The sequence below is a fragment of the Opisthocomus hoazin genome, chromosome 3 (genome assembly GCF_030867145.1).
Source record: "Opisthocomus hoazin isolate bOpiHoa1 chromosome 3, bOpiHoa1.hap1, whole genome shotgun sequence".
Taxonomy (NCBI): Eukaryota; Metazoa; Chordata; class Aves; order Opisthocomiformes; family Opisthocomidae; genus Opisthocomus; species Opisthocomus hoazin.
The window spans coordinates 60,632,195-60,655,395 of record NC_134416.1 but is presented as its reverse complement, the minus strand read 5'-3'; the positions used below and the strand labels follow the sequence as shown (position 1 = coordinate 60,655,395).

The 23,201-nt window shown below is 38.5% G+C and overlaps 1 protein-coding gene across 2 annotated transcripts in view; it reads left to right on the top strand.

The window, feature by feature from the left end:
* The window catches only part of PIEZO2 (piezo type mechanosensitive ion channel component 2), a 330,086-nt gene that overhangs the window by 64,762 nt on the left and 242,123 nt on the right, over positions 1-23,201 (top strand). The window lies entirely within an intron of this gene.

The following is a 23,201-nucleotide window of genomic DNA, read 5'->3' as shown; positions in this document are numbered from 1 at the left end:
TGATTAGCATTTGTATTTCATGCCTTAATTCCTACATTTATGTCGTGTATCTCCATGCTCTGCTACTTCCCCACACCGTTTTTCACCCGGTTTCTACCAGTCAATCTAAGAAACTAACACATTGTCTTTTGGCAGGGACCCATACCAGTTGGGTGGGCTTAGTTTATGTTGACTGTGTAAGTATCCAGTGGAGCCAGCAAAAATAGGGCTGAAAATTAAATAAAATAAGCATAAAAGGTAGGAAATCCCACTCTAGGTAGGGCTGTCAGTCATTTTTACAGTGGAAAATTACTAGGACAGTGTGAGATGGAACATCAGTAAATGCCCAGCTGTGAGCTGAAGTTTCTCTTGAAAGTGCTGAAGGTGGCAGTTGAGAGGGAAGCGCTCACTGGGGAATTTGGGTGCAGTTTCCCAGATAACATGCAATTACTGTGGTGGTTTTGTGTGTTGTACTGCCTGTTCTGTGCCAGGAGAAGTGATTGACAGGATAAACAGAGCCATTTTCTAGATGCCAAGAACGACACTAGACAGGCATCCTAATTCTCTCCTTTTAGAGTCTAAAAAAGTCTATTTGACTAAAATTAATTCCAGTGTGATCTGATAGACACTAGATCACCTAGTTTGCATCACTGATGGCAGCAATCTTTCTTCAGAGGGAAATATTTTCTTAGGACTTTGGATAGTTTCCCCATATTGTGTGTCATACTGCGTTACACTTCTCCTGAATTTCATATTATGATATGTCTATGAGAATTAATTTCTTAAATAAATCGGTATTTCTGAGTGTAACCATTTTGGCCCACTATCCCTGTCATCTTTTTAAATTGTGTGTGTATGTTTGTAGAGATATCTTTCTAGAAAGTATTGAGGGGTTTTTTTAATGTCCAGGGGATGGAAAAGAAAGGGGAAATCAGTAACTATTTTAGCCAAAACCGGCCAAGCTACCAATAAATGAGAGTCAAAAGTTGAATAAAACAAACTTTATTAAAAAAACCCCAAACAACAAAACCCACTGCATGGCTGTATATTTTACTTGTCTTTTCTGTTTTTTTTTCCCTTTCATTTCTGTCACTTAAATAGTATTTTTGAGTCTTCTGTTTCTGTTTTGTTGAAGTTGTTTTTTCCTAAAGTCTTTGCTTCCATTCATCAGGTCTTCTTATTCTTTTGAGCTCTCTGGTGTCCTTCCACTAAGCTTTTCCTTCCTTGTCTCTTCCTGGCTCACTCAACTCCACAGTCACAATCTTTGAACAACATTCCTAAGTCTTGCACTTCTATCTATTTTCCCAGTTTAATGCTTTGCAATTTCCAGATATTGAACTTACACAACTTCTCTCCACCAAGTTTAGGGTTTTTCAAGGCTATAGAATTAGAAATTAGTCTGGAATGGATGATGTCAGTCTAGATTAATTTTAATTTTGACAGAAACATAAAAGGTTAGAAACACCGGGGGAAAAAATATTATACTTGCCAAAATAGTTCAGATGGTGTTTAAAGCTTAATGAGTAAAGCTTTTTTAATTTTTTTTTTCTGCCTTAAATATTTAATCTTCTTTAAAACCTTAATTTCTAAGATAAAGCAATATTAATCCTTAACCATGAGGCATGGTCTCCTGTCTGTATATATTCAGTGTACCTGCCAGGTGAAAATTTTAAAGTATGGGAGACATCCCCTTCAGTTAGAGCTGAAACACTGAGTTATTTAAGATTTAGCTGAATGTGTTGTTTGCAGACATATTACTTAATTGTCCATGAAGCTGGCTTCATAAGTGAAAATATATTCATGAGCATTTGTGTGCAGCTGAAAATGTATTTAACTCTCTTGTTCAGCTCTAGTATTTATAATCCTTGAAATCAGTAATTACAAAGCTCGTTAAACAGCAAAATGTACTACTCTGCATGAAACGACTATGAAAAAAGTTTCATTGTAAATATTTCTTATCTACAGGAGTAATTTAAAATTTGAGTAGACCATTTTTTCAGGGGTTGCTGATAGGAACTGCTTTTGTGGCAGATACCTCTCTGCATTTATTGTAAAGCCATGTGATTTTGGCAGTTATTTTCTAAATGAATTATCTCTAAAATCAGCAACTGGTTGGTTACCCAGATCTCTGAAGATGACAAACAGACAGTAAATTGCATTAGCCTAGTTTCTAACTTTTTTGATTGTGAGATTCTTGTATTGGTGATCTTTTTTTTTTGTGTCTAAAGTCTACTGTGATGATGTCCTTGTCATTAACAAAGGCTTGTATGTGCTGTTGGGATAGAAATAATAAAGCATGAGTATATGCATTTGCCCCGTCTTGGTCCAATAACTCATTTGGCAATACTAAATAACTATTTTATGTGGGTTTTTTTATGTAACAAAGGTGAGTTTGCATTCAGTTAGTTTTGTTAGCTTTTCTTTATTTCATTCCATAATTTCTGATTAATAAGACTCTGTAGCCAGTCATCATGTAAATAACAAAGAAAAAAAAAAGGTCTGTGTGTGTGTAAATCTGTTAATGTCATGCATGGACTGGATTTTGCTGACTCTGCTTGTGTTAAAGGCAAAAAGGAAAGGATTGCTTCTGAATTAAGGTACTGCTTGGCATGACAAAACTTGTATCTCTTCTGTATTGAAAAAATTAATTTGACATAGTAGTCAGATCAGTAAAAATGATGTTTTAAAAATGTGTAGATTGATAAATTGATGAAAAATATTCAGATCATAGTAATTGTTAATTGAGCATTATTTTCAGTATGGCTGAAAACATGATAGAGAAATAAAACAGTGGAGTTTATTTTGCAGATATGAAAGGGCTTCAGATTTGGAATAATCTGCACAGAACTACAAGATGCAGAAGGGTTGCAGTGGCAAATCTGGATGAACAAGTATAGCTGAAGAGGTTTTAGGGAAGTATTGATCTGAATGAATGTGGCAAAAAATTTTATACCAACGTTATTTTGATTTTCCTATGTAAACAATGCCCCTATGCGTATGCATCAGTTCTATAATGCATCTGTATTATTAGCAGTCTTTTTACACTCAGCTGCACTAGTTTTCTGGAGTTTCACACTAACTTTAGACATCTGACTTTAGATATCTGACTTAAATGTTCAAGTTATGATTTGGGTCATCTACTCAGTGAATAGAAATAGGCTTCTCATGATGGTGCTCTGAGTCAGACATCTGAGCCTCCAGTGAGTCCAAAAATCTTAAATTAGATGCTTAATTTTATACCTGGTCTACATTGCACGGTATTAAGACTTCTGTACAAAATAAGGAGCTTAAGTGAATATCATCATGTGATACTCATAGAACAGAAAACAGACTGTTAACCTCCTAATTGTAAATTCTTGCACTGAAATCTTCATGGATGAGTGGTTTGTAGTAAAAATAAAAAGTACTTTCTATATTAGTGGATGTTCTGCTCTGAAACAGGTTCAGTTTTTAGCTTTTCAAGATTTTCTGAACACTGCTTGTGAATGAACTGCTGCCCAAAGTATATATGCAGAAATCACTTGAAAATAGCTTTAAAAAATGCCAAAACCAAACCACTGATTTTGACCTATATGTTTAAAAAAAGGTTTAACAAAATTCCTCTCCCTCATTAGTCCTGTTACACCATGTCCTACTGATGGCAAGTGTCATACTTAAAACTGTAATACAGGACCATCCACAAAGAACGAAACGTTCAAAGATTATAACCTCCTAATGTATTCACTAGTAGACACATTGGAGTAGTCTTTCATGTCTGCTACTATGGATTGGTGATGTTTGCAAACTTACATGTCTTTCTCTGTATCAAAAATTTTAAAAAGATCCTTAAACTTTTTGCCTTTTCCTTTTAAGCCAGTTCTAATAATTTTCACAGCAGCTTTATTAATAGGATTTGTCGGAAAACACAAATATTGTTGCTAATTTGGATGCTTTCGTGCATTCTGGTTTTCCTAAATTATATGCATTAAAAATTAGTTTGTAGGTTGGAAATACAGACTCTAATTTTGAAAATATTTGTTTGCATGGATTCCTGTTGCCTGCTTTGAGCAGAAATTCAATCAAATGTGCATCTTAAGGCTCACAGGACTTAGTGCTACAGTCTAAGAAGGCCTTTTTAGTTCAAGTAGTTGGAATTCATAACTGTTTTTAGTTTGATCTAACAATTAGATCACTTACTATTACTGTATTATTTTGAGGGCATTGTAGTTGGACTGCTCCAAATAGGGAGTAACAGCCACCCGTTTCATCATCTGAAAGCGCAACCAAAATAGTGGTACCCATTTTGTGTGTTTGAGGTGTATGATTGAAATCCTGTTCACTCTGAAAGGGGTAAGAACTGTACCTGTTTACTGGATTTTTCAAGAGTACTGACAAGTTGTACACTGCACTTCGTTCTGCAAAATAGTTTTCTGTCATGTCTGCCAGATGGACATTGACAGGCCATAGACCTAGTCATATTCAAATCTTGCTATAAATTAAAGTGTATGAGGTCACTACACTGGGAAGGGAGCTGTTTTAAAACGTCTTTAAAACATAAAACATATTTCAATGAAAAATCTTCATGTTTTTGTGTAGTACAACTTGAGTTTTGACCTTTTTCTCTTTAGATTTACTATATGTTTATATGCTTTTGAGAATGGTTTCATCCACCTTTTACCATTTAACCACAAAGGTGGATTGTTCCTTTTTTTGAAAATGATTTATTACTTGTTGATCTTAAGTGGTCACTAGAAAGTACTCCGGGCAGTAACAGAGATGCTGATTAAAGGGAGTTGGAGAACTCTTTAAGATGTCTTTGGAATTACTGAGTTTCTATGTACAACCCCAAAGCATTAATATGAAGATTTATTTATAACTCAGAAAATGCTTTTCAGCAATTAAAAATGGGATTTCTACTGGATTGGGCATGTGTTTTGCTATGGAGGCATGCCAGGCTGCTACATAAACATCCTTTGGCTCAAAATACTGCATCTCGGATAGGTTTCTCCACTTCCAACATTGTAAGTATTCTCTTGGGAATGAACAATGGAGCGTGTTATTTATAACCAGTGGTCCAAATCCTGAAGCACTTATCCATGGAAGTTTTAGCAATGGATGAGTGAAAATGAAGCGATACTTTTACATTAACCAACCTCGGAAATCCTCATGCATCTTATGAGCCAGAAAACATTTCTGTTAATGATTCTGCGTGCTTTCTTACTATTTATTATAAAAATATTTTCTTAAGACATTAATTAAAAAATTTCTCCAGCTAGGTGAAAGTGTATTCAACAAGAAGCATTACACTGGCAGCACTGGGTACAGAAATATTGTATCTGTCTTACGTTGTTGCATATGATAAATAATACGTGTGCCTTTCACTGCCTTGTAATGCAGTTCCCAAATGGGATATTCCACTCCGAGAAGGTAGTCTTTGCATTTTGGCTTTCACAGAAGAAATTGTAAGCAGAGACTCCCATTAAGAGGTTTATTAGATGATGTGTCACCCATTTTCATTATTATTATTTGAGCGCTGGCAATGTTTTTGGACCCCGATATGGCAGAAACTCAAGAGCATGTTGATTGAAGCCTTGCAAAAAAAGCAAAGCCAACAGAGTTGTGACAGGGAATGCAGAACCCAGGAGGAGAAGATAACTAGAAATTTATTTTAACTTGCAATTAAATAATTCATATGGGCTTTTTTGTGTGGTTATCAATGACCGTGGGTCTTTGGAAAGATTCAGGGGGCAAGAATTCTTCAGAGGACTTTGATGTAAGGTGCTTGCAATTAGACTGCTGTGATTTTTTGGGGGGATGGTGGTGGAAATACTCAATTAAATGGAAAAGAAGCCATTTTAAAGGGGGTTGACACTATCAAGTTTACTTTCAGCAAACTGTTTTCATTGTAAAACTGAGCACATCCATAGCTGCATTACTTTTTGCATTCTTTATTTCTCCTTAAATATTGAATACCTTTTGTTTTAGGAAAAAAAAATCAGTTTAGGTTGATCTGGAAGTGATTATTTTAGTGTTTCAAGTTGATCCCAAGCCTATCCCCTGCCCTGGTGATAGTCAGCTTCAGACTGAATACGTCACTGTTTAATTAAACTCTAGCAGTGAATAAAGATATATAGCCAAAACAAAGCTTCCGTCTCACCCCAGGTATAGGTAAATGCAAATACATTTAATGGAGAAGTAATTCAGAGGCACCTCTTGGCTAAGACTTCTTCTTGGCAGTAACTCTGAAAACTTTTTTTTTTTCCCAAATCATTAAGATACACGCAACACCGAAGGAATATCCATTTTCCTTTATACAGTTTGTGAAGTTACTTTTCTAGCCTGTCTTTCGTGTTTTTCTTTCTTACAGTCATTGAAAATTAGTCAATCTTTTTCCTTTCAAGGAAGCGTGCGCAAAATAAAACTTTTATTATTGTTGTAATTGGAAGGTGAAAGGGCAGAAATGGGAACTTAATCTAGAAGAAATATGGCAAATTAAGAGTTTGCTATAAGCTAGCTGTCCTTCTAACTAACACTACTAAAGCCTAAGGAGAGATTTCTGCCATGAGTTTGAGCGAGACAAGTGTAGAACCTGTGCTTTAGACCCAGCTGTGAAGTTGAGCACTGACAAGAGTGCGTTCCTGAATGTGCACGCTTTCTCAAATTTGGGATCTGATGTAGGCTTACTGTGAATATGAAAGGATTTTAAACTTGGAATGACCTTGTGGTATTTTTTTAAATTGAATTAAATAATGACATTCTGAAAATGAATTTTACAAATTATATGAAAAATAGCAGCACAGTAGGCTGTAGAATATGACTGAATATGCATCATGTAGTCCTGCAGTCCTAATACTGATCAGTCAGCCCACAGATTTTGATGGAAAGAGGATTGTGCTGAGTATGCTAGAAAATCCAAACTGTAGAAACTTGTTCTTTCCTTTTTGTCCTGAAGCATGAATTTCTCTGAGTTACATTGCTCTTTTTTTAGCATGTTGCATATGTAAATGACTGATAAGTCTCACAATGGTGTTCCTCGGGGCTCGGTATTGGGAGCAGTGCTGTATAACATCTTTGTCGGTGACATGGACAGTGGGATCGAGTGCATCCTCGGCAAGTTTGCCAGCAATACCAAGCTGTGTGGCATGACTGACGCTGGAGGGAAGGGATGACATCCAGAACACAGGCTTGAGAGGTGGGCCTGTGCGAACTTCATGAAGTTCAACAAGCCCATGTGCAAGGTCCTGTACCTGGGTTAGGGCAATCCCAAACACGAATACAGGCTGGGAGGAGAATGGATGGAGCACCTATCCTGTGAGGAAAGGCTGAGAGAGCTGAGGTTGTTCAGCGTGGAGAGGACTCCCAGGAGACCTTATAGGAGCCTTCCAGTATCTGAGGGGGGCCTACAAGAGAGTTGGAGAGGGAGATTTTACAAGGGCATGTAGTGATAGCACCAGGGGTAATGGCTTTAAACTAAAAGAGGGTGGATTTAGATTAGATATAAGGAAAAAATTCTTTACTATGGGGATGGTGAGGCACTGGGACAGGTTGACTAGAGAGGTGGTAGATGCCCCCTCCCTGGAAGTGTTCAAGGCCAGGTGGGACAGATTGATCTTGCATATGAACTCCTATTTTTCAAATTTTGGAATATATTTGGAAGAGAAGAATAAATAAATACCTTGAGGCAAATGGGAACAAGAGATGAAACAAAAATGGCTTTTCTAAAACTGAGTTGTGCTAAACAACAAGGACTGTGTAGCCACTCAAGCAAAGAAAGATGCTAATGTACAAGAGTGAGAAAGAAACAGCATATCTCACATATCTTAAAATAACTTTTCTACTTTTTCACTTTGCAAGGAGAAATCATTGTTTTGGATCTGGATATTTGAGAAGCAGAAAGGCTTTTTGGGTTAAATGAGGATGCTGGCACACCATCTAGAGACTGTGTGTACATGGTGGACCATAGATTAGCAGTTTCCTAGGTGTCAGCTTCTAGTACAAACAGTGAGGATTAAGACCCATCTCATTTTAAAGTAGAATATGATCCTTTTATAAATATATTCTGTGGTCACCTGGGATGGAGGGAAGTAGAACTGGTGACCCAACTGATGCCTCTAAACTCATGTTACCCAGATCATTTGCTCAATGTCTCCAGCAAACCTGGGCGTATACTATAACAGTCAGATGGTTTGCAGAAGATTCCTGTCCATGTATTGAGTGCTTTGGGGAGGGTTATTGTGTTGTTTTACATTAGGCCCAATTAATAGTTGCAGGCTCAAAACTTTCTGGTGATTTGGTTAAGGTGGTGGACAATGTTGGAAGACCTTGGAGCATTACTGTGGTCATTAGTACTGTTTCCAAGAGTTCAAGAGTCAGAGGAACTGTAAGTTCCATTTATGCTAGAAGAGTGGTTGTCTTAGAGGATTGTGCTTAAGTTTGGAAAATAAAAGAGCAGGAAGAATATAAAACACATTTTGGGCCTCCCTGTTCTCATTTCTAATACCACTGTATGTTAAACAACCATGTTTTATAGTGCTGTCATAAAGGAAGAGGAGGAAAAGCCAGTAAACTATTAGGTATGTGTTTTTATTATTATGACTGACCTGTAGGTGAAAGGAATTCCAATAAAAGCACTGAGCAATTTTTTAAAGGCATTGCAGCTGTTCCTATTTACTCCACTGCTGTTGCTGTTGCCTTGCTTGAAGGCAGCCACACCACAGTAGGGCATGTCCTGAATCTGCCACACTAGGTGATATCTGAAGGAGCATTAAGAAGTGAGCTCTGGACTGTATTAGCCAGCAAGGTGGGTGATGGTATTTGCATCGCTTCTTGTTGCAGTGCCTTGGCACCAGCTTTTTGCTATGAGTTACTCTCTGGTAACACCAGAAATTTGTCCACCGATATAAACACCATTTCTTTAAAATTCATACATATTTTATTTTTCTTCTGTGTTTTCACTTCTCATCCTACCTCAGTTTATTTCAAATACATTCTGGTTAGCAAGAGAGAGACCTGCTGCGTTCCTCAAATTGAGTGCTGAGCATGTGTTTAGGGTTTGTTTTTTTTTTCTTCATGATGAATTTCTTCCTTAGACATGGACGAGCGTGTACATCTTTTGACGGGAAAGTGTTATGACAGAAAATAATACTGGCTGTAGAGCACGGTAGTTGGTAGATGTCAGGTCCTCTTCTATCAGATTTCGTAGCTGAGCCTGGCTTCCTGTGTCTATAATGGATTTGAATCCAGAGTCTGAATCCCTAGGAGCCTGGAAAACCTGAGGTAGAGATCTTGATTGGTGTTACTTTTTTGTAGATCAACACTTTCATGCCATAGTGACCCTCAAAGACAATCTCCACTCTAAGAGTATTGCGGCCTTGTCTTTTTCTTTTCTTCTCTCAAAGTGGTCTGCCTTCCTTTCTTGTGGTTAGTTGTGTGATTTAACGTTTGTTTCTTGATCACCCAGTGCAGCAATTTGTGCTCCCATTGCTTTGTTCCTTTCATGAGCACAGAACTACTCTTGAATTATCCCTTGGTGCGAAGTGGATGAACAAGAAGCCAGGAGGGCACAACAGACAGACACTAGTTATGAACTGCTTTTTTACAAAGACTTTGAGAGTAAAAGGAGAACTAGGTAGCAAAATCTTGGCTGTTTACCATTTGTACTTCTGATGGTTCTGAGAAATCATTTAGTAAGTACTGCAGTCATACAGACCCTGGCGCTTTTAACTCTATCTAGGTAGATATCTACGTAGGTTGTATAGAGCTGGTACCCTACTCAGCCTGAGGACCTGTCAGGTCTTTATGGGAAAAGAGTGAGTGCTGGATTTGGACCTCATGCCTGAGAACAGGAATACAGAGCTGGTTTTACAGAATCACAGAATGTTCGGGTTTGGAAGGGACCTCTGTGGGTCATCTAGTTCAACCCCCCTGATGAAACAGGGTCACCTAGAGCAGGCTGCACAGAACCTTGTCCACGTGGGTCTTGAATATCTCTAGAGAAGGAGAATCCGCAGCCTCCCTGGGCGATTGGAAAAGACCTTTAAGATCACTGAGTCCAGCCGTAAAAACATCTTGGTTCTTAGTGTCTCGCTCCTCTAGGGTGCCTTATCATCTACCCAGCTGCTGACCTGGAGGTGCTTCTCTTAATTTCCCTGGTTTCTGCAGTACTAACTGCAGGTTGCTATCAGAGGCATAGCTGACAAGCAAGGTTTTCAAATCAGTGGGAACATGTAGGTGCAAGAGGAATGTCCCATCCTCCGGCTATCACCATTGTCTGAAATGTAGGCAAGCTGCCTGGAGTTGTGATCTCAGGGATGGAGTTTACAACAAGAAAACTGCTCATTTGCAAGCACTCACAAAGCTTGAATTAAATTATTCATGACAGTGCTTTTTGTCACTAATGTTTATATTCCAATGACAGTTAATGTGAGTTGGTCCTGTTAGTAAAATAAATAAATAGCATTCAGCAGGCTGCTCAGGGCCAGGGGTGTGTGAGCATGTATGTGTGCAGTGGGAGCCACTAACAAGGTGCTGATTCATTTGTCTTTACATGCCAGCAGCAGCACCTGACTGTCATTAAGCAAGAGGCTGTCCATCAAATATTTAACATGAAGGAATTCCAAAAGGCTTTTAAGGGCCTATGCAAACACCACTGATGAGCAGAAGGACAGAAGTTTTTGTGGTGTTTTTTTTTTTTTCTTTTTAATGATGTGTGCATGAGGGCTTTGCAACATTGCAGTTGTAGTTTGTGGACATGTTGAGAGTCAGATACCAGACCTGCTTTAAATTGAGTGGGCTTTTTTGTCATCACAGAAGAATAAACTGTGCCCTCATAGAAGGCACTCCTTTTTCAGTGCAAGGATGTTTAGCTGGTCAGATTTTGCTCGCTGCTTTGATTTCTGCTACTTCTGTAGCTCTGGTTTATTGCATCTGTCTTCACAACTAAAGAAATGTTTCTGGGAAGTAAATAGTTCCATGACAAAGATGTATTGTAGTGAGCAGCTGTTTCACTGTAATGGGAGCCTTAATTGAAAGGATTATTGCAGCAAAACGTGTCCTAGTTGTTTGTGTTGGATGATGTGGCTGAGAAGGATATAATATAGTAGCAAATTTTAAACAAGAATGATATCTGTTTTGCTTTCTGCTAGATCTTCAGGGTAGCTAAGCCCAAAGATCAGTTCAGTCCCTTGGGACCAAATCTGCTGACCTTACTCAGGGAAAACTCCCACTAGCAGTGGGAAATTTGCTTCTGTAAGCAGCTCAGGAAGTGCCCTGTAATATATTAAGAAACCAAGTAAGCTCATAAGAAACAAAACAAAAGGCATTTAAAAGCATTCCCATTACTTACAGAGGCAGAAAATTAATATGCACATGCTCCATAATTAACATTTTAACTCTGGTCTTAATGTGATTTAGGCAGAGCTGTGAACTCTTTAAAATGAAGCTGTTGGTGCAGATGCAGAGCTAGGTGTGCAGATTCTTATTACTCAAATGTTTCTGTTCTGCCTCCAGATGAAGCGTGGAACTTTAAAATGCACCCCCCCCCCGCAAGCAGATTTGTTAACATCCTGTTCTAATTCAGAGCAGAGACCTGAATCTGGTTCTCCTGTATACCAAGTGTGCTCGGCTAACAGGGCCTTTTTGTTATCCTTCCTCTTCTCCAAATCCCTCTCCCTAAATATTTGATTATTGTTGCAAAATAGAGCTGCTCCAGTACCCGATGCCCTCCTAGCATCCAAGTAGTCACTGCACTCATCCGACGAAGTATGAAACTTTCAAACTGCTGAAGGTTTTCTAGTGTTGAGTTATATGGCAGTGTCTTGTAATGGGCTTGTGAAGCACATGAAATAGTAGCAGCAGCTTCGTAGATACGTAGTCTTTCCCCAATCCACTCACCCATACCCTAGCTTTACATCTTTCCTCATGAAGTGTTCATCATCATCACAAAAGTCAGCACAAAGACAGTAAATCTGAATGCCTATTCAATAGATAAATTTTGGTTTGAAGAAATTAAGAAACATTTTCATTTAAGTGCCAAACACCAACTTGAATGTTGTTGTACCTTTTTGGAGAGCATGTATGCCCACAAAGCTGCTTCTTTTATTCTTTTTTTTTTCCTTGTTTTAGCATCTAACACGTATGACTCAGTTTGGTGCTGATTGTTATTGTGAGGAAAAGCAAAGTGATATGTGTAGTGGTTTTCTTATTTAAATAATGTTTGAAATAATCATTACAGGGCTTAGTAGATCTTCAGAAATTCTCACTTTTTCAGACAATTTCAGTATAATCTTGTTTCACTTAATTTAGCCAGGAAAATAAGTTAAATCTCCTCTTCTGAGAGCTCTCAGTGAGTAAGAGCTTTTTGTGTAGCAAAACCCAGAAAGGCAGGGAACGAGGTTATCATCACAGTTGTGCAGTTGTGCATCTGGATTATATTCTGTAAATTTTCACAGAACAACAACATTAATGAGTAAAAATGATCAGATTAGGAAGTTTGTGTAAAACCTTTTCAGAACTGAGAAAAAAATTTTCAACTTTTTATGGTGATTTTCATTCAGGTTTTGAAAAAAATCCATGGTGGAAAGCAGGAAGTGGGATAACACTTCCAGATTCTATTGTGTTAAGTTGGGCAAAAAAAAAGTCTTTAAAATGAAAGGAGACAAGGGAAATCATAGGATTTATGGCCGAAATAACATTTTATCTTCCTTTGTACTAAAAGTTGTTAGGATTATTTTAATAATGATTTTTTTCTTTTTTTTTAAAAGAGGAGTTCTATGCTATTAATTCTGATTATACGAAGTGATGCTCGTACAAGAATCCAAAGGAATTTACTCCTACTCTGATTTTATTCCCCCTTTTTATAGAGAGGGATATAAAAGAAGATATAGCCAAAAATAGTGCAGCAATTCAAGTCACACACATAATGGTCTCATGTAAATGACGTTGTAATATAAACAATAGCTACAACACACAATCCTCCATTTTTTACTTAATTTTAAAAACTCACTATTTTGGAAAAACAGTGCAAGGGTCTGCAAGGAAATGTAGGATTAGTTTAACTTACCTTTTAAATCCTTTCTTTGTTCATTCATAAAAGTCTGTGGCGAAGCTGCTGAGGTCATTGCCTTCCCCTGTCTCACACAGGACTCTTAACAAATTCTGAGCCTGTTCTTTAATTGATCTTTTTGGGTGCCCTGTGATTAAATTCTGGGAAATTACTAAACTATGACTCATGCCATAAAAACCAATTAGTGGTTGGTTGACAGTTTGTCTCCCAGCTGAAGCCTCCAAGTTTCTGTTAATACCACATCAATATATAGGTTATTGCTGGCAATGGCCTCAAGTTTATTTTGTAGAAGAATGTTGAGCAAAGTCACAAAGTTTATATTGGATACTGCTAATACTAAAACAGTTTTGTCTGAATGGGGCATACTGTCTCTTTTAGCTTCATTTGACTAGTCCTAATGCATATTGAAGTGTTGGGATGAGTGGGGAAAATCAGCTTTGAAAAGAGACTTTTTTTTTTTAATAATCTCCTTATTGAGTTTTTTTTTGTTTGGGTTGGGTTTTGGAGGTGTTTTTTTGATACAGCTTTTTCCTTCAGCAGTAGCCTTTTGAGATCGGTAGCTTCATCGCAAAGTTACTTCTGCAAGGTGGCACTGTTGTGTCTTCTCCTCCCTAGCTGCTGTTGTGAGTGGGTTGTAGGTGCAGGGCTTAGGACAGTCCCTTTTTCATCTTCCTCTCCGTGAGGACGAAGGACAGGAAATAATCTCCAGTGTTCCTCTGGGGTCACTGCATTCTGGCACACAGCGAGGGGAATTCTGAGCTGGGGAACGCAGGCTCCTATCCCGAACAGATCCGTGCACTACTTTGAATTTTAGGACAAAGATACTGTGATCCAGTACATTAAGTATAGCCCCACTTTGATACCGTACGTGGTATGCCAGTGTTCGTCCTCTATTGGGCTGACCTTGCTGTGTATATCTTTCAACGGAGAAACTGAGCTGAAGAGGTTATGGTACGAAACACCTTTTAAAGTGAAGCAGTGGCGAAGTAAAATGATAATGAATATTTCTGGGGTGGTATTGAAAGTTTCTTTTTTTTTCCTCCCAGAAAGTTGATGCTGTACTTATACTTTAGTTACTAGCAGCGTATTCTTCAGCACAGTACCTTTCCATACAAAATTTAAAGCGTAATGTGGGCTAGTGGAACATTTTAAGAAATTCCTTCAGAAAAAGTTCAAAATGTAAAAAATTTATAGATTTGAGGATTTCATTTTAAATACATAGATTTAGAAATAATAATATGTGTAAACATAACAATATAATTTCTGTAAATTAATAATGTGTAGGTTAATTTTTTTAATGACGAAATTGGAGAATCCTCAGTTTATAGGCAGTGTTATAGAAACCAGCGTGTTCTGAGTTGGTCATTACTGTTGCTAGAGCAACTCAGTTCACAAACACACAAGGAGCGTTGATGACAAAAATTTATGTAAACGTAAATTGGACCATACACCACTTAATGCCTCCCACTATGTAAGTTTACAACACCGAACGAAATCGTCTTTAAAAGTCTTTTGGTTTGGAATAGATGTGCTAGTTGTTATTTTTCACATTTGCCATGAGAAAGTTATGTGCCTGTCTCTGCATTTAGTTTAGATTTTTTGCTTTCTGTTTACAACTAGCAGTCTGCTTCACTATAATCAGAGAGAAAGTGATAAACAGAAGCCTTCAGTAAGGACAAGTTCAGTCTGTAATGGAAGCATTTGCTTTTAAGTGGAAACCAGAATTTATTAACCTTTTTTTTTTCTTTTTTTCAGATGCAGATACTAGCATCTGAAAAAAATTTTGGTTGCATGCAGATACTGACAAGCAGAAAATGCACCCCTCATTCAGTTTGCTTAGATCTTGGCTATAGTCTTTCATGATTTTAAGTCTTGCAAGCTGTAGTGTTATGCTGTCAGAGTACTGAATTAGTACTGAGCGAGCTGCACTGGAGTATAAGTTACGTTAAGCAGTTAAATGGTTAGTCTGGCTCCTGAAGCCAGTCTGGCTCTAGGCAAAACACACGTGGATCACTCTGCTACGCTGCTGCTGCAACTGCTACTGCTTTGAAATTTAACTTTAAGCTGTCTCCGGCAGTACAGACACCCTCCAAGCAGAGGGGGTTGCCATTTGCCACACGTTGCATGGGAGCAAGGGAAAAAACACACACTGCAAAGCTGGGAGAGCAGAGGATCTCTCAGTCTGTTGTTTTAGCTGTGAATCCCCTGCGTACTCACTGCGCTCAGTTACTCTGTACTTGCAGAAATGTTTTCATTATGGTATGGTCTCCAGCTCCTCATCTTAAGCAGGCCTTAACAGTGTCTTGTTTTGCCGTGGCTCATTTGTGTGCTCTTGTCCAGGAGATGTTGTATGTATTAGACCATTCTAGAGAGTGTAGTACACCCATCACCACCACTATGACAGTTATACTTGCACTTAGCCCTGTGCTTTTGTTTGTCATATATATTTTAGACTGGAAAAAACTCTATGCTATTATAGTTCATTATTATTTATAATAGAGTTATTACGAAAATGTGTAAGGTGCTGTGTGGCCTCGCAGGCCAATGTACTTTCTGCCACAGTTTACTGACTAGAAATTGATGAGATGATAAAATTCATCACTTAGAAGGGCTGCTTTTTGTTGCTTAGATGATTCCACCTGGATATTTATAGATGATGTGTATTTGGGCTTTTAGGTTGTTTGCATCGAGACGTCCCATAAGAAAGGCACAACACATCTTTATTGGCACACCTGCATGGTAGCAGTACATCAATAGTGCCTTAATATATCCAGAAGTGGTCATCCCGTGGATAGATACATAAACATTTTCCTGTAAGCTCAGTTTCCATATCCCTAGGATAAGTATGGAAAACAATAGGTGTATTATTACATGTGGTACCTGTGTAAATAAAGTTTGAAGAAACTAGCTGTTCTGTTACTTTAGGAAAGCATGAACAGCTCCCCAGCAATTAAGATCCATGTGAGATGGATTCTCCATGCTTGCAGAATGCTGCTTGCTCTCTGACGAAGATTGTTCTTGTCCTGACTGTACAGCAGGACTGCAGACGAGATAATTTTGTATGTCTGGGGAATCAAGGAGTCTGATTTCAGATGGTCTTCCTGCAGTAAAGCCACTAAGACAGTGTTTCATTGTGTGCAAATGCTTTGCTGAACAAACTGTCAGTCTTTGTCTCCTACCAGGAGAACTTCACTTATCATGTTGTGTGGTGTTTTTTTTCCTTAGTAAAATAATACGTGAGAATAATCCACATGCTTTTTCTTTCCAAATTCTTCAAGATACTTGGATTTCTCCCTAAAGTCATCCCACCCTGAGAAGTTCTTCCACTTAAAATCACAAGCGTGCAGCTGCATGTAGGAGAAGAGAATACAGAAAGTGCATCAAATTTCTCTTGCAGGAGCTTTTTTTGTTCCTTGGGTTGTGTGGTTTTGCATTTTTTAGAGTGGATCTCCTAGCTGGGAGGTTTCTATTGGTCAGTTTTAGTCACATATTCTAGGTAAGAAATGTAATAGAGTCAAGCTGAAGTCCCGTGCAAATACGTTGAGACCAGCAGCAAAAGTTAGGGTTGCTTGCAGTCCACTGATATTTAGAATATGAGTTTTTGCTGGTCATGAACCAAGCCTCACATGTTTGTCTTGGTTCACAAGATGCTCCTGTTTAAAAAAAAAAAAAAAAAAAAAGAGAGAGAGAAAATAAAAACGAGTCTCAGTAGGAGATTCAGGTTTGTTTTTAATATTAACAGCTTCTCTGCTTAGAAAAAAAGAAACAATTTGCCTCTGTTTGCAAGGTGAACTTAAAGGAAGTGCTGAATAAAACAACAAATTCCCTCAGAGCCTCCTTCACAGCAAAATTCATCACAGAAGTATTTCTTGTGACATGGATTGGGCAAGTAACTTTGAGCAGAGTGCTTTGCGTTATGAAGCCTGGCTATTTTTTTCTGAAGCACTGCTGTCCAGAAAGAGCAGCGCTTCTCAGCGGGGGAGAACAAGTCATGGCTGTTGCTTTGTGGCCCACTGTCCATGCAGTAAGTGATTGGAGAAGATGGCCATGCTGCAGCCTGGGGAGGGAGAGGGCCTTTAGGGCTGTGATGGGAGAAAGGTGGCAAGGTGGTAAGAAAATGGCCTTAGGACATCGTGTATTCCCCTGTTGGGCACAGCTTCCGCAGTTTTGCCTTGGCCTTTGGTGTTTCTGGTGCTGCAGTAGTTACTACTGCAGCAATAATTGCAGAGTCATTTAACGCTAATTTGTCTCGCCCAGCTCCACAGCCTCTTGTGTACTGTGGGGCAGATCATCAAGTTACAGAAACCTTCTACAGACACGTGGCGGTCTGTGGTGAAAGGCGGTGGGGTCACAGAGCTTTCTTCCTTTTCTGGTTTACTAATTACCACAAGCAAAATACCTGGTTTGAAGAGATTTCTATGTGAACACTTTTTTTTTTTTTTGATTGTAAAAATTTCCTCAGGTTATAAAAACACTGTGAAAGTATTTCATTATGGGTATTTGGTGTCTGTGTCTTCTGTGGTGTATAATTTGGGACTGAGTCTGGTTTCAGTAAATTATACTTATTTTGACATTTGGGTTGATACAAATAAAGTAATATAAACAATGGAGCTGGCCTCTGTGAGTCAGATACTTGTGGACTGCTCCTAGCAAGTAAGTGCAGCCATGTTGTCAAAAACTGTAGCATAGTTACAATTTGTCACAAAGATAAACAGTGATATATACCTGCCAACATCCACTAACCTAAACATGACCCTGGGAGTTTACCCAAAACACTGTTGTATTTGTAGGTAATTGTTCAGGAAACATCGGAAATTTTCTTATTTATATGCATTCTTCACTATATCCCTGCTAGTGGGGAGTCAATAAATAGTCTCCCCCATCCTATATTTTGAAACTAGGTGTAAGTTCTTGTGCTTTTTCATGATGATAATTTGTAACATGATGGAGATGAAGGTTAGTTTGTTGGTATCCCCTTGAATTTAATTACTCTCATATCCCTGAAGTATGAAAGAAGAAGACTTACTGCATTAAACGACTCGTGAGTTGGCTTCTGTAGAAGAAATAGTCCTGACATTTTACAGCTCTTTTCTGGAACTTCAGAGATTTTTAGATTTAATAAAAAAAATCTGTAAATTTTTAGATCTTTTTTGAAAAATCATAGAATCATAGGTTGGAAAAGACTTCTAAGATCATCAAGTCCAATACCACCATGCCTACTACACCATATCCCAAAGTGCCACATGTACGTGTTTTTTGAACACCTCCAGGGATGGTGACTCAACCACCTCCCTGGGCAGCCTGTTCCAATGCCTGACCACTCTTTCAGTAAAGATATTTTTCCTAATATCTAATCTAAACCTACTCTGAGGCAACTTGAGGCCATTGCCTCTCGTCCTACCACTAGTTACTTGGGAAAAGAGGCTAACACCTGCCTCACTACAACCTCCTTTCAGGTGGTTGTAGAGAGCAATAAGGTTCCCCCTCAGCCGGCTCTTCTCCAGACTAAACTGTTTTATTAGCTGTTTTTCCAGACTTCAAAAAACAGTCAGAAGAAGGTTGAAAAGATTCCTAAGCTTTCAGAGGCTTTATGTGCTTTTTTTCACGTTCAGTGAAAGCATTGCTATAGCCTTCAGTTAGCACAGAATTAGGCACATGACTAATATCAAGCTGAAATAGAAATGCCTGAAAAAAAATGCACTTTACGATAACAGAATGGGGGAATTTTTGGTAAGGCATTATGGTCCAAACAGTTTTTTTTATTTATACTTGTAGAGGCTCTGGCCCTGTATCATGCAGTACCATCTCTTAGGTTCTTCACTTTGTTTGTCTGTGGAACAGTTCAATGCTGGTGATATTTCTTTGTCATTTCATTTCTTAAGAAATTCTGTGTACTCTGGCTTGGGTCTAGGTCAAGAAAACACAGAGGCTGCTATAATTTCTCTCCAGACTCATAGAAAGTGACAGAAACTTGCAGTTGCTGAGGAAAGGAGTAGGCTTAGCCAGTCTGCTGCTAACATTAATGCCACATTTGTTTTGTCCGGGAGTCAATACCAGGCAGTGTGGTAAAGCCTTGCTAAAATCAGAAGCAAGGACCTCAAAATTGTGCTGACTCCTGAATGAAGTCACTGTTATGTGTATCTTCTTTAATGACATAGCCCCTGGTTCAGTGAAGCAGGTGATTTTTAAAAAGGCATCTAACGCTTGGAAACTATGGGATTTGGGTGCCAAGTCATGATTTTATGTTTTTCTTTAATACCCCAGAATTAGATGTGGTGGTTAGATCTGTTTCACATGCACACTTTCACATAGAGCTGTAGGTAGGCAGTTTGGTGCTTGGGGCAGTTGCCTTCTTGCTTTTCTCCCTTACTCTCCATACTCCACTTATTTTTGTACACTGTCAGGTAATGCAGAGGCGAGGACAGGCTGTTATCTCCATTTATACATCAGAAATTTACCTTTCCTTGTGCATTAGAGGGACTGCAATCAACCGTGTGGAAAGGAATGTTGAGTTATCGCAGAATGAACTTCGAGAGACTCCCTAATGCAGTGTTCAATCTCTGCTTCTGTCTGCATCATTCCTGTTGTTTGAAGCACTGTGGTTTTCAGTCAAGATATTAAACACTGGTTTGCCAGGCAACTTCTGCTCAGTGGCTTATTGCATCCTCATTCAATTTCTTGACTTGAGTATTCTGGGCCCTAGTTACCAGCATCGCTTAAGTAAAACCCTTAGGGGTAGTTTATGTATGTCATTAGGAGTTTAGTGAGCTTCAAACCGAGTAGATTTTGGTACCAAAAAAAAATGTGTGAAATGGTAGTAACCTTAGCTATTAAATTAATCCTTGAAGAGAGGAAGGATGCTGCACAAATTTGTAAGAGACCTCTTCCTGAGTAATTATGGATTTGAGAATTTTGAATTCCACCATTAACTATCTCATTTTACTATCCACTTGTTTTGTATATTGATTGACAGTGACTCTCTGTTGTCTGTTACATTTAGATAACTTATTTTTCAGATGAGTTCTTACTTCACTGCTGACCTGAGTAGTTTTTTGGATTTTTTTTTCTGAAATTATTTCAGCAATTAATATCTTTATAGTGAAATAAAATAAAAATATTTCAGTGGAAGTTAGTAAGTTTTAGTGAAATTCATAGTATATATTTACAGCTGTCTGGCACTTGCTTGACTGTTTGACATAAGCCAAATTCATTAACCAAAATGTATTCTGCTACTCTAAATAACCTGGAACCACAATAATTTTGTTTCTGTTTTTTTGATGGTGAGTAAGGAATGAATTTTGGGTACAGGGCTAGAAGTTTCCCCTAGTCTTGGCCTATACTGTGCTTAAGGGAAAGGCATTTGTGCTGTGTGTTCAGCTGCTTCATCTATGAGCTTGTAATTCTTATCTACCTGATAAATGGTATTGGGAAATTTAATTTCATACAACCACATACAGGCCTGCTAATTTAGGTGTCTAAGTTTAGAGACTGGTCTCACACCACTAACCACTGTGTGGGTTTCATCTGTGTGTGCATGTGGTTCTGACGTCAGGGAGCCAAAGAAGGATCAGAGCAGGTGAGCGTAAAGTCAGCTGGGTGAAAACAGGCAGTCTCTCTAAAATTATTTGGTTATTTCTTCTGGTTCCCCTCATAAAAAATAACAAACACTGGGAAAAAAAAAAAATCAGTTAATTGGAGAGCTTGTAGAATCGGGCACAATGGGAAAGTGATTTTTTTTCTTCTCCATAGGCTGAGGCTGCATGTGCTTGGAGTCTATGCCACGAGAAAAGATAATTGACGTTTTGCAAATCTGGGTGTGAAAAATGATGTTCTTTGTCAAGGGGTGTTAATTAACATGAAACTCTCTCATACAGATCTAGATTCTTTTTACATATCATCTCTGTGGAAAAATCTGTCTGTTAAATGGGGCAGTTAGATGTTTCAGTGTTTTATTCCATGATATATGTTTTTCCTCGGACAATATACCAGGTGTTGCAGCTCAGAAGAGTGCTTTGGGATTTGGGACTTTGTAGTAAAAATGAGGGCCTGGTGTGCCAACACTACCCTTTGCTCTACAGCAGTGAATTATCCTTGATAAAACAAGTGAAGTTAGATGTCTAGATTATTCTCTAGTTGCTTATTTAAAAAATTGCTAGGCCTGATGTCCATCAAATACTTCCACATCTGTTGAATGTGTCATATAAAGTACTGCTCTTAGGAGAGCATTTACAAGGTACAACAAATTTCAATGAACTGACAAAATTGGTGAACAAGTCCATTGATTGTTTCAATATTTGCTAAATAATTATTTACTTGCATGCAGACATCTCTTTTATAGAGTGTTCCTAATATTACCCTGATCAGTATAGTCTTCATAGAAAACTTGTCATTCTGTGATAAAAAGCAATACATTGAAAACGTGTCAGGTTTCTATTACCAAAATTTTTAGTAAGTCTTTAATGTTTTTGGCCAAAAAGTGAGGATTTGACATTCAGGGTGAAAACAGTGGGATTTTGGCTTTCTAGTGAAAAATGTCCTGAAGAAAGCAGACACTTTCCATGAGAAGTTTTCATCTCCATGTGAAAGATTTATTACAGAACAGGCACTGGCACAAATATTTTAGGCAGCACTACTACTCTAGCAGAGCCCTGCATAGATGGATCAATGTTGGCCTTATATTATGTGTATGCTGTGGTGTACATTTCTTCTATATATTTTTAGTTCCTGTCCATGCACTTGATGGAAGAAAGCTTACTTTGTGTCTCACAGGTGAAATGAAAGCTGATGTAATGTATGAGAAAGGCAGTGTAAGCATGTGAGCTTGATGAGTATCGGTATCTAGAAGAGTTGTAGTCTGTCCGCCGTCAAGCTGGACACTGGTTGTGTCAGCACTGTGGGAAAATGAGTTTCATGGTGTACCCCTTCACCCTCACCCCCAGCCATCCAGCCTGGGAAATCCATTAGAGCCCATCACAGCTCCTTCCTCCTCTCCCATTCTCACGTGCTGTGGGTCTTCCTCCAAAGGAAATCCGTGGAGAGCGACAAGGACAGCACCTGCCTTGCACTGCAGATGCAGCTACTGGAGTCTAAGAGGGTAAAGGCTTTTAGGAGGCTGAATCTATCTCTACAGAACAGTTTACTGTGGACAGAATTGAGTAAATGGAGAAATAATAGAAAGGAATCCACTCTGTCCTCCCACAGGATCCCAAAGGGATAGAGGATGCAGTGCCTAATGTTGGAATGGAGTTGAAAAGTGACTCTTGCGTAGACATTTGTAGCTAGTCTCCTGGAGCTTGAGTCTGGCTCCTCTGGGCCAGCCGGTGAGTGGTAGGTTATGGCTAGCCAGTGTGTACAGCATAGGTATACCTCCAGGGAGCGGTCAGTCTGCTGAGTGAAATGACCGTAATCCAATAATTCAGGTTAATTTACCTCCCATTGTTAAGTATATGTGTGTTAGCACTTGAAAGTGCTATTTATAAACCTTAAATTGAGTTCTCTTCATTGTTTTCATGTGTAATTAATCCCATGAGTCTTCTTTGAAGAAAAGAGATGGTACTTAAAATGATTAGTGAGACTATGGTGCCCAGTGCTCTTGGTGGACAGCTCTCCACCCTGGTATTTGGGCCATGTCTAAATCTTCTTGGTGGTCATTGATGAGTTGAGGAGTGGGGGATGATCCCTTTTTTAAAAAATCTTCCTAATATTAGAATTTTTTTCATATTATAAATCTGTTCCTTTTTTCACCATGATACTCTGGAATGATGAACTTTCAGAAATACACAGAAGGGTCTCATTTGTCTCACCCTCCTTTTTTTAGAATTTGAATATTGGCAGAGGTGATCTCGTGGAAGGTGTCCCTGCTGATGGCAGGGAGGTTGGAACTAGATGATCTGTAAGGTCCCTTCTAACCCAAACCATTCTATGATTCTGTGATTCTAGGTAGAAAATATGATTAACCTCACTGGTTTTTTTTCCCTTCATCAGGTGTTTTAATAGACTGCACTGCTTGCGTGTATTTGCATTTATCACTTGTGAACGTTGGCTTGGAGAGAGATTCTAATGAATCAATAAATTTCCTTTAATTTTTTTTTTTAGTGATACCCTAACTCTTTAGCAGTGGGGTTGCTGTGGCCATGATGCCTTTCTATTTCTCTGTGACAACCAGTTTGAAAACTCTGAG